A 13,424-nucleotide genomic window follows, 5' to 3' on the forward strand; every position below is an offset into this window, starting at 1 on the left:
TACAACCCTGTCTTACTCCCTTCCCAACCACTGCTTCCCTTTCATGTCCCTCGACTCTTATAACTGCCATCTGGTTTCTGTACAAATTGTAAATAGCCTTTCGCTCCCTGTATTTTACCCCTGCCACCTTTAGAATTTGAAAGAGAGTATTCCAGTCAACATTGTCAAAAGCTTTCTCTAAGTCTACAAATGCTAGAAACGTAGGTTTGCCTTTCTTTAATCTTTCTTCTAAGATAAGTCGTAAGGTCAGTATTGCCTCACGTGTTCCAGTGTTTCTACGGAATCCAAACTGATCTTCCCCGAGGTTGGCTTCTACTAGTTTTTCCATTCGTCTGTAAAGAATTCGTGTTAGTATTTTGCAGCTGTGACTTATTAAGCTGATAGTTCGGTAATTTTCACATCTGTCAACACCTGCTTTCTTTGGGATTGGAATTATTATATTCTTCTTGAAGTCTGTGGGTATTTCGCCTGTTTCATACATCTTGCTCACCAGATGGTAGAGTTTTGTCAGGACTGGCTCTCCCACGGCCGTCAGTAGTTCCAATGGAATATTGTCTACTCCGGGGGCCTTGTTTCGACTCAGGTCTTTCAGTGCTCTGTCAAACTCTTCACGCAGTATCATATCTCCCATTTCATCTTCATCTACATCCTCTTCCATTTCCATAATATTGTCCTCAAGTACATCGCCCTTGTATAGACCCTCTATATACTCCTTCCACCTTTCTGCTTTCCCTTCTTTGCTTAGAACTGGGTTTCCATCTGAGGTCTTGATATTCATACAAGTCGTTCTCTTATCTCCAAAGGTCTCTTTAATTTTCCTGTAGGCGGTATCTATTTTACCCCTAGTGAGATAGGCCTCTACATCCTTACATTTGTCCTCTAGCCATCCCTGCTTAGACATTTTGCACTTCCTGTCGATCTCATTTTTGAGACGTTTGTATTCCTTTTTGCCTGTTTCACTTACTGCATTTTTGTATTTTCTCCTTTCATCAATTAAATTCAATATTTCTTCTGTTACCCAAGGATTTCTACTAGCCCTCGTCTTTTTACCTACTTGATCCTCTGCTGCCTTCACTACTTCATCCCTCAAAGCTACCCATTCTTCTTCTACTGTATTTATTTCCCCCATTCCTGTCAATTGCTCCCTTATGCTCTCCCTGAATCTCTGTACAACCTCTGGTCCTTTTAGTTTATCCAGGTCCCATCTCCTTAAATTCCCAACTTTTTGCAGTTTCTTCAGTTTTAATCTACAGGTCATAACCAATAGATTGTGGTCAGAGTCCACATCTGCCGCTGGAAATGTCTTACAGTTTAAAACCTGGTTCCTAAATCTCTGTCTTACCATTATATAATCTATCTGATACCTTTTAGTATCGCCAGGGTTCTTCCACGTATACAACCTTCTTTCATGATTCTTAAACCAAGTGTTAGTTATGATTATGTTGTGCTCTGTGCAAAATTCGACCAGGCGGCTTCCTCTTTCATTTCTGTCCCCCAATCCATATTCACCTACAATGTTTCCTTCTCTCCCTTTTCCTACACTCGAATTCCAGTCACCCATGACTATTAAATTTTCGTCTCCCTTCACAATCTGAATAATTTCTTTTATTTCATCATACATTTCTTCAATTTCTTCGTCATCTGCAGAGCTAGTTGGCATATAAACTTGTACTACTGTAGTAGGCGTGGGCTTCGTATCTATCTTGGCCACAATAATGCGTTCACTATGCTGTTTGTAGTAGCTTACCCGCATTCCTATTTTCCTATTCATTATTAAACCTACTCCTGCATTACCCCTATTTGATTTTGTGTTTATAACCCTGTAGTCACCTGACCAGAAGTCTTGTTCCTTCTGCCACCGAACTTCACTAATTCCCACTATATCTAACTTCAACCTATCCATTTCCCTTTTTAAATTTTCTAACCTACCTGCCCGATTAAGGGATCTGACATTCCACGCTCCGATCCGTAGAACGCCAGTTTTCTGGCTTAGACCTACAGAAATGAATCACTAGTGTGTTATAGATTTCTTGAAATGTACGGTAAAAGACATTGGGTGGGTAAGAAGTTTGTGGTCTGTCCTCCTTCAGAGCATGTGAAACCTCGCGTGCAAAGCACTCGGAAGAAGGAAGAGCTCTGAAGTCGAAGGTGTGTTGCTCCTTCTCTCCTTTCAAGATTTTTATCGATAGCTATCCATATCTACCTACAGACGGCGCAGTCATGCAACAGCGAGACACGCGAATTGCTGACTCCGCAGCGTGGCTCGGGGCTCCTTTTTGGTTACCATAAAGTTTATTGTGCGTCTCGTAAAAACATGATTTTCCTATTTCAGGAGAATGGTACAATGGATTGGAAACAAATAACTTTATCATACTGTTTAGCTAGGGAACAACTTCTATATTCTTATAAGCACTGAGAGCATTGTTCGTTAATAATCGTACTAGACCAGTATTTCACCCTCTTTCTCTAAAACACACGACCACACACACACACACACACACACACACACACACACACACACACAAAAAAAAGCAGATATACACCCGCAGAAAATCTGTTACCTCTCCCCCTGTCCGATGACATAATGTCTGGTGGCTGTTGTTGTATCCAGTTGTAATATAATAGCAGTAAAAGGTGAACTACGTACCTGGATATTGATGTACTTATACCTGAAAAATTCCATTATCGTTTTGCTCCAGTCTTAGCGTCATTTAGCCTGCAACTGAAAGGAAATTTCAAGTAATAAGTCAATTCAAGTTTTGTGACAACTCTTAAATTCCGAGGAAATTCAATTTCCTAATATACATATTGACCTAGGGGTGTTGTTTCTATAGTCCCGTGGAATGATTCAATGCAATTCGATAGTAAGATAGATTCCCACGAGAGAATGCGTTCGGAAAGTGCTTTTATTATTGCACTATTCCCAAGTGACAGTGTTCCTCTTCACATCCCACTCTCGCATGCTAGTCTAAGTTGTCACGTATAATCCAAATAGCATGTGTAGGCGAGTGCATGGGACATGTCGTCAAATTAGGTGCTGCCCCCATTACATGTTTACATTTTTCTGGAGGCTGTGGATGATGTACCAATGCAGGGAAAAACGGCTGGGAGGGAGGGACGGCAAGCTGCAATCAAGACATTGATGTGAGGGAAACCAATTTCACGTCGCCTCTGGATAGGTCGTTCTCTTAGGAGCCATGTTTTCCTGATTAAACCGATGACTCACCAGTACTGTGTGCGGATTTTGATACATCAAGCTCCACTACATGTTAGGAAATCAGTTTGAGTCAATGGACAATATGGTTGCTGTTCTGTATTGATAGAAATTTACAAGAAGAACATTTACAGTAACAACTACTTTGATTCACACGTCGATCATCTATATCTACATCAAGTCCTGGTTCGCTAATTACTTTACGCTATTTGGCGGAGGGTACTTAGTCTACCACTATCACTTCCCCTTCTTCTCGTTCCAGTTACGAACGGTTCGTAGGGAAACGATTGCTTGCCAGCGTCCACGACCCTCTGTGATTTCACCATCATTATCTTTTTGCAAGATAAACACATACGAAGAAGAAAGCAATTTATTGGTTGACTCTCTTGGGACTGTACAGTCACGCAACTTTAAGGCTAAAGTACACCCTGATGCAGAATGCCTCTTTTACACCGCCTACCACTGAAGTTAGCTGAGCATCTCCGCGAAATGTCTGCACTTACTATATGAACTATATGCACTGCTCTTCAATGGAGCTTCCCTATTTCCCCTACCAGTCCCATCTGGTACGAATCACAGGCTGACGAGCAGTATTGAGGTATTGGTCGAACGAGGGTTCTGTAAGCTGCCTCCTTAATCGGTGGATTACGCTGTTTGGAAATCATTCCCATGAAGCATGAACCTCATTTTGAAATCTGCGTAATCTGCAGTTAAATTTATGTGGTAGCTTCACTCTATAACGTTCCGTACACACACTTCTAGATATTTTATGGAACTGAGTGTTTTCAGCGATTGTTCTGAGATGGTGTAATCATAGAGTGATTGGTCTTCCTGCTGTTTGTACACAATATGCTATATTTCTTTATGTTAAGGATCATTAGCCAACCCCGCACCAGGCACGATACTGTGCAAGATCATCCTGAATTTGTCTACAATTTTCTAACACAGCGACATCTGTATACAACAGCATCATTTGCGGAAAGCCTCATGTAACTTCAGACTTCCACTATGTCACTTACATGTATTGTGAAAATTAATGGTCTTAAAACATACCCGCTGGGTACATCCGAAGTTCCTTTACGTCTGACGATTTCTCTGTGTTGAAAATGACATCCTGTGTTTGCTAGAAACTCTTCAATACAACCACACAACTGGTCTGGTATTCCATATGTTCCTCTTTTGTTAATTAGGCGCCAAGTTGATGCCGTTCGGAAGTCAAAGAACATGGCAGTGACTTGGACACCATGGACAAACACAGCGAACTAAGTTCACACCATCGTTGTATTCGGAAAGGTAGGAAGAGCAGATTTCGGTCTCCAAAATTACATAAAACATATTCCAAATTCAAGCAGAAATGTATTAGTATCCCGTCAGTTCCGATGGCCTTTGTTGAGCGGTTAGGTCGTGCGGTAGCGTTCTCGCTTCCCACGCCCGGGTTCCCGGGTTCGATTCCCGGCGGGGTCAGGGATTTTCTCTGCCTCGTGATGACTGGGTGTTGTGTGATGTCCTTAGGTTAGTTAGGTTTAAGTAGTTCTAAGTTCTAGGGGACTGGTGACCAGAGATGTTAAGTCCCATAGTGCTCAGAGCCATTTGAACCATTTTTTTGTTGAGCGTTTACAGTTGCTATTCTATCCCATGATACTTATTTCGATAACTGTTATTTTGCCGTCCGTGTGACAGTTTGAGGGAAGGACTACTGTGCGATCTTCCGGAGGAAAACAGTTTCGGAAAAGTACGTTTAGTAATACACCCCTGTGTCATCCTTAGTTTCGATGCCATTATACACTAATCACCTACAATCGGTATATACCTGTCGAGGCGATAGCAGCGTCACCTGGCGAGGAATGACTGTTAGTGAGCCACACACACGGTGCGTGTAGTAGCAGTGAGCGTGCTGTCCGTGTGTATAATGGGGAAAGCGCGAGGTCTACCTTAGTTTGACCGAGGGCAGATTGTGATTGTTCGGAAGCTCGGTGCGAGCATTTCGGAAAATGCACGACTTCTCGGGTGATCGAGAAGTGCTGTTCAAAAAGGTTCAAATGGCTCTGAGCACTATGGGACTTAACTTCTGAGGCCATCAGTTTCCTAGAACTTAGAACTACTTAAACCTAACTAACCGTAAGGACATCACATACATCGATGCCCGAAGCAGGATTCGAACCTGCGTCCGTAGCGGTCGCGCGGTTCCAGACTGTAGCGCCTAGAACCGCTCGGCCACTCCGAGAAGTACTGTGATGAGTGCCTTCAACACATGGCGAAACCAAGGTGAAACCACGTCGAGACGTCGTCGGGTTACGCTGCCACTCCTCATTACAGATGTCGGACGTCGTAGGCTGCGCAGACCTGTAAAATAGGATAGGCAGCGAACTGTGGCAAAACTCATATCAGACTTCAATACTGGGCGTAGTACAAGAGTGTCTGAACGCAGAGTGTATCGAACACTCCGAAGCCGACCATCCGTGCATGTGCTAACGTCAACTCACGATATCGGCAACTACGGCTGAAAAGGGCACGTGGCCATCGACATTGGACGTTGGCGTAGTGGCAGAATGTTGCGTAATCTGATGAATCGCGAAACCTCCTTCATCATGACATTGGGAGAGCGCGAATCCGTCGTTTTCCATTGGAACAGCTGCTCGACACCTGTACTGCAGGACGGAGACAAGATGGCGGTGGCACCGTTATGTTCTGGGGAGCATCCACGTAGGCATCCACAGGTCCAGTGGATCTCGTGGAAGGCACCCACGACGGCCTAGGGGTACCGTACACTGGTCGCATACAACGCACACCCCTTTACGCCGACCAAGTATCCTGACGGTAGTGGCATTCTTCAACAAGGAAATGCACCACATCACAATGCCAGGAGTGTGATGGAGTGGTTCGAGGAACACAATGTCGAGTTGGAATTAATGTGCTGGTCCCCCAACTCACCAGATCTGAACCCGATCAAACACATCTGTGATGGTGATCGAACGTTGTGTCAGCGCTCATCGCCCCCTCCCCGGTATTTACTGGAATTAGGTGACTTGTGCGTGCGTGCAGATGTGGTGCCAATTCCCTCAAGCGACCTACCAAGGCCTCATCGCTTCCATACCACGACGCGTCGCCACTATTATCCGTGCCTGAGGTGGACACAAGGTAGGCGGTCATAATGTTCTGGCTGATGAGTTTAGTCACAGCTAACTCAGATTCGTTTACTGATTTAAGGTCAGAACACAACTCCTTAGGATTTTCTGTCAAATCGGTAGACAGAATTTTTCTTTCTAGTTCGTTGAACGCTTCATGCATAGCTCTACTTACGCTAATTTTGGCTTTGCTCAGTTTTTGTTTGTATGTGAATTTTGGATTACGCTTTAATTTGTGCTCATACTGTTTTGCTTTCAGAGCAGCTTTCTAACAAGACTGTCGAACCACGAAGGATTTTTATTTTTTTTTACCTGCTGCACACCTTTTTACAGCGTATACTTTGTCCATTGGTGTTATCAATGTCTGTGCATGGGATGTAATTGCAATGTTGATCGTTTAAGTAATCTGAAATCCGTTTCTTTCCGCTCTTGCTAGGCAGATATATCTTCTTCACTTTCGTTACATTCGACCATATTCAGTAATTCTGAAACGGTTTTTTAGTTACTGATCCCCTGTTCTACGTTGTGTGGAATTGTTCAGTCCTGTTGGCGACCAGAAGATTCATATATTATTCTTGGGAGTTGGTCCTCTGAAAAGCTGCTCAGGGCAATTTTCGGATAAAATTTTAGAATAATTTCTCATGATTCCTTTTCTCTATTAACCGTTTTAATCAGTTGCGTTTCCCAGTCTGTTGCTGCTACCTCCACCTAATATTATAACATGGCCAGCAAATTTATGCAAAATATTCCCCAAGTTTTCCCTTAAATATTCCACCCCTACCGCACCTGAAGCATACGACCAACTTTTGATTGACTTTAAACATTTATCTTCACCCAAATTATCTACTAATCTGTGATTTCTTCACTGGACATTAATGTAAATTTTACAGCTATAAAAATGTCTCCAACACAGATGCTCAACCTGTCTTTACGATGCACTTCCAATCGTAATTAGGGTTTTACTTCTGTTAACATACAGCTTCAGCCAGTTTTCTGTTCTTTCAGTATCCGCACAAACTGCGTGTCTCAGAAGCAACGGTCAGTGTTCAGGAACACGACAGGAACGCTCATTCGAACACCTCAACAAGAAAGGGAATGGTAAACTGGCTGGGCTGATAGCAGGAAATTTAAAGGGGGCAGGAACTACATCTCATGGTGGAAACACTTTTTTAGTGTAAGATCAGTGTCCAGTGGGAAACTCAGCCAGGCAAGTACTAAAGATGTTAAAAAAGTTCAAGATACTCACAAATGTAAAGTGAAAAATAATGTTAGTATATTTCATCAAAATATTGGGGGATTGAAGAATAAAATTGATGAGCTTCAGCTTTGTTTAGTATATATAGAAACTGAGATTGTAATAGATGTACTACGCCTGTCTGAGCATCACATTGTCACTGATATGCAAAAGGTTAGCATCAATGGGTACAAATTAGCTGCACATGTAAGTAGAGATAATATGATGAGAGGAGGAGTTGCCATATATGTCAAAAGATTCCAGAGTGTAAAAAATTTAGAAACTAAAAAATTTTGTGTAGAGCAACATATGGAAACATGTGCCACTGAACTTAAACTAAATGATGGCACTTTCATAATTGTAACAGTGTATAGGTCCCCCTTAGGAAATTTCTAGCTATTTCTAGAATATTTGGATGCTTTGTTGTGCTATCTGTCAGACAGGGGGAAGCAAATTATCATTTTTGGGGATTTCAGTGTTGATTCCCTGAAAGAGTGTAATAGGAAGAATGACCTTGTAGTATGTTCTTTCAATTTGAGCTCTGTCATTGATTTTCCTATTCCGATAACAAAGAACAGCAGTACATTGATAGATAACTTTTTTATAGACCAAGATAAGTTTAAGGACATAAATGCTTCTCCTGTTGAGAATGGTCTTTCAGATCATGGTGCACAGCTAGTTACAGTACATGACATAGCTCCATGCAGTATATCAAATCAGACTTTCAAAGCAGTGCGTTCAATTAACAATATAAATACTGCAAACTTTAGGGAAAGCCTACAGCAGCTGGACTGAGATGCAAACTTGAAATATAACTTATTTTACGATGCATTTTTAAGGGTATTTAAAAATTGTTTTCCCAAGAAAATAGTTAAACATAATTCCAAGAAAACATATAAAAACTTTTGCTAACTAAAGGAATAAGAATATCTTGCAACCGTAAAAGAGAACTGTATCTAACAGCAAGAGGGAGTACTGACCCCGAAATTGTTCAATATTATAAAAACTATTGTGTGGTACTAAGGAAAATTATTAAAAACTCCAGAAGCATGTGTATCATGTCTGAGATCAGTAACTCTGATAATAAAAGTAAAGCAATTTGGAATATTATTGAAAGGTAAACAGGGCAACCAAGAGCACAGGAAGACTTTAGTACCATAAAACTGAATGACAAGTGCACTAACAAACAATCAGAAATTGAAAATATTTTTAATAATCATTCTTTAAATGTTGTGGAGAAAATAGGATCTAGATCTTCACTAGAAGAGGCGAGGCTACTAATAGAAGAGGCTATACCTGTGCAGTCTGAAACAACTGTAATTCCACCAACCTCTCCCTCTGAAATCAGTAAAATAATAAACTCTTACGGAACTGATGGCATTTCCAGCAAGGTACTTGAACCTTGTTCCCCACAGATAAGTAGGATTCTCAGCCACGTATGTAATAGCTTTTTGGAGCAGGGTATTTTCCCCAATAGACTGAAATATGCCATTATAAACCATTGCATAAAAAGGCAGATACGTCGGATGTCAACAACTACCGCCCAATCTCTCTTCTGACAGCTCTATCAAAAGTTTTTGAGAAAGAAATGTATTCGAGAGTAGCCTCCCATATTTGTAAAAATAAAGTACTAACAAAATGTCAGTTTGGTTTTCAGAAAGGCTTTTCAACAGAAAATGCTATATACGCTTTCACTGACCAAATATTAAATGCTCTGAATAACAGGACATCACCCATTGGTATTTTTTGTGATCTCTCAAAGGCCTTTGATTATGTAAATCATGGAATTCTTTTAGATAAGCTAAATCATTATGGTTTGAGGGGGGCAGTGCACAAATGGTTTTTAATTCATACTTAACTGGAAGAATGCAGAAAGTTGAAATAAGTGGTTCATGTAATGTTAAAACAACAGCTGATTCCTCAAACTGGGGGTCTATCAAGTACGAGGTCCCACAGGGTTCGGTCTTAGGTCCTTTACTGCTCTTGATATACATTAATGACTTACCATTCCACATTGATGAAGATGCAAAGTTAGTTCTTTTTGATGATGATACAAGTATAGTAATAACATCCAAAAACCAAGAACTAGGTGATGTAATTGTAAATGATGTTTTTCACAAAATTATTAAGTGGTTCTCAGCAAACGGACTCTCTTTAAATTTTGATAAAACACAGTATATACAGTTCCGTACAGTAAATGGCACAACTCTAGTAATAAATATAGACTTTGAACAGAAGTCTGTAGCTAAGGTAGAATTTTCAAAATTTTTAGGTCTGTCCATTGATGAGACGTTAAACTGGAAGCAACACACTGATGATCTGTTGAAACGTCTGATTTCAGCTACGTATGCTATTAGGGTTATTGCAAATTTTGGTGATAAGAATCTCAGTAAATTAGCTTACTAAGCCTACTTTCATTCACTGCTTTCGTATGGCATCATATTCTGGGGTAATTCATCGTTGAGTAGAAAAGTACTCATTGCTTAGAAACGTGTAATCAGAATAATTGCTGGAGCCCACCCATGGTCATCCTGCAGACATCTATTTAAGGAGCTAGGGATCTCACAGTAACCTCACAGTATATATATTCACATATGAAATTTGTTGTTAATAATCCAACTCAGTTCAAAAGCAATAACAGTGTGCATAGCTATAACACCAGGAGAAAGGACGATCTTCACTATGCAGTGCTAAATCTGACTTTGACACAGAAAGGGGTAAATTAAGCTGCCACAAAAGTCTTTGGTTACCTACCAAACAGCATCGAAAGCCTGACATATAGCCAACGAACATTTAAAAATAAATTAAAAGAATTTCTTGATGACAATTCCTTCTACTCATTGGCTGAATTTTTAGATACAAATAAGGGAAAAAAAACAACTTAAACATTAGTGTCATGCAATATTTTGTGTAATGTAATATCTTGTACAGACATCTTTTATTAACCTGACACGTTCCACATCATTGCGAAGTGTCGTGTTCATGATCTATAGAACAAGTACTAATCGAATCTAATCTAATCAAAAAAGTTTAACACACATTGGCTCTAAAATGCATACCTAAACTGCTATAAACATTTGTTCAGTAGAAGAGATACCTTTCACACTAGCGAAGATGAACAAGTGCTCATAGTTCTTAAGGTATGCACTATAGAGCACCTATTTAGTGGAGATTTTTTTCTTGGTTTGGTCCGTACTACCATCTCCCAATATTTCGAAAGTAAAATTCTTGCAGTAGAAAAGATTTGTTTCACGGTATCGAAGATGATGAAGTGTATATATCTCGTAAGATACGCATCTTGGAGCTTTACGACAGTTACAGCGTGGCAAAAATTTGTAGTTCAACAAGTACTACTATCGCCTAAACCTAAGCGCCACCCCTCTATGTTATAAGGACAAGAAGAAGATCCAGACCTTACATATCTACAATGTCCTCGGAGCACTTGCTAGTAATCTTCTGGATTTTGGTCATCAGTACCAAAGTTGCCTCCAAACCTAGTACGCATCCGACGATATAACAACGTACAGGCTACTGCACGAGTTCGCCTACAATGTCAACGTCAATATAATCTCCCTGGGCCGCTAATTCAGTGCTCCGAGTACTCAGAATACCAGGGGAAGACTAAAGTTCAATTAAATGACTGTATTCTAACGTCCTACTTAGAAGAATGTAGAACGCTCAGCCTCTAAATGTATGTCATAATGCACCTCCCATATGTATGTTTCTGAATACTGATGTAACTATACAGTACGTCTGGCTGAAATACCGAGATCTACACTCCTGGAAATTGAAATAAGAACACCGGGAATTCATTGTCCCAGGAAGGGGAAACTTTATTGACACATTCCTGGGGTCAGATACATCACATGATCCCACTGACAGAACCACAGGCACATAGACACAGGCAACAGAGCATGCACAATGTCGGCACTAGTACAGTGTATATCCACCTTTCGCAGCAATGCAGGCTGCTATTCTCCCATGGAGACGATCGTAGAGATGCTGGATGTAGTCCTGTGGAACGGCTTGCCATGCCATTTCCACCTGGCGCCTCAGTTGGACCAGCGTTCGTGCTGGACGTGCAGACCGCGTGAGACGACGCTTCATCCAGTCCCAAACATGCTCAATGGGGGACAGATCCGAAGATCTTGCTGGCCAGGGTAGTTGACTTACACCTTCTAGAGCACGTTGGGTGGCACGGGATACATGCGGACGTGCATTGTCCTGTTGGAACAGCAAGTTCCCTTGCTGGTCTAGGAATGGTAGAACGATGGGTTCGATGACGGTTTGGATGTACCGTGCACTATTCAGAGTCCCCTCGACGATCACCAGTGGTCTACGGCCAGTGTAGGAGATCGCTCCCCACACCATGATGCCGGGTGTTGGCCCTGTGTGCCTCGGTCGTATGCAGTCCTGATTGTGGCGCTCACCTGCACGGCGCCAAACACGCATACGACCATCATTGGCACCAAGGCAGAAGCGACTCTCATCGCTGAAGACGGCACGTCTCCATTCGTCCCTCCATTCACGCCTGTCGCGACACCACTGGAGGCGGGCCGCACGATGTTGGGGCGTGAGCGGAAGACGGCCTAACGGTGTGCGGGACCGTAGCCCAGCTTCATGGAGACGGTTGCGAATGGTCCTCGCCGATACCCCAGGCGCAACAGTGTCCCTAATTTGCTGGGAAGTGGCAGTGCGTTCCCCTACGGCACTGCGTAGGATCCTATGGTCTTGGCGTGCATCCGTGCGTCGCTGCGGTCCGGTCCCAGGTCGACGGGCACGTGCACCTTCCGCCGACCACTGGCGACAACATCGATGTACTGTGGAGACCTCACGCCCCACGTGTTGAGCAATTCGGCGGTACGTCCACCCGGCCTCCCGCATGCCCACTATACGCCCTCGCTCAAAGTCCGTCAACTGCACATACGGTTCACGTCCACGCTGTCGCGGCATGCTACCAGTGTTAAAGACTGCGATGGAGCTCCGTATGCCACGGCAAACTGGCTGACACTGACGGCGGCGGTGCACAAATGCTGCGCAGCTAGCGCCATTCGACGGCCAACACCGCGGTTCCTGGTGTGTCCGCTGTGCCGTGCGTGTGATCATTGCTTGTACAGCCCTCTCGCAGTGTCCGGAGCAAGTATGGTGGGTCTGACACACCGGTGTCAATGTGTTCTTTTTTCCATTTCCAGGAGTGTATATCTCGTAAACGGTCCTCCTGTCCCATCTAGATGGTACTTATACACCTTTACAAGTATTCAGTTCTCTGTCTGCAGCTTTTGAAATGATTCTTGCAGGACATGCAAAAGAATATTTTGTTGTTAATTAAGATGTATGGTCATTTATGTGGATTGCGTTGGGAACATCTCAAATGCGCACCAACGGCGATTTATCATTTTTTATTGTGCTACCAGTCGGATTTTTACAGCATACTATCTCGTAGATTGTGTGTTACCTTTTTGTTTTATCTACTCGTTTAAGTATGATGTGGTGTTTTAAAACTTGTTTTGTATTGGAATCAGTCCTTTGATAATCCTATGTAACGTCGTTATAATGTACGACTTAAACTGTCTACTTTGACTTGTCGGGCTGTAATCTCTAATATAACATTTCCGCTGTTGAGCCAGCTGTATTGGCACGTTGCGAAAACCAGTAAATTGAAAAAGAAAGATATGCCTTTTAAAGGTGATGATCACTAGACATTTTTCTTCAAACGATCGTCTCTGTCTTACCGCTGATTATTGGACATTTCTCCAGCGACACCTTGCATAGTTACAAACGATGCATTATTAACTCATATGTGCATGAGGTATCATTATATTAAGATTTTATGCTAATAGTCTACGATATG

Source organism: Schistocerca piceifrons, chromosome 3 (assembly GCF_021461385.2).
Source record: "Schistocerca piceifrons isolate TAMUIC-IGC-003096 chromosome 3, iqSchPice1.1, whole genome shotgun sequence".
Lineage (NCBI taxonomy): Eukaryota > Metazoa > Arthropoda > Insecta > Orthoptera > Acrididae > Schistocerca > Schistocerca piceifrons.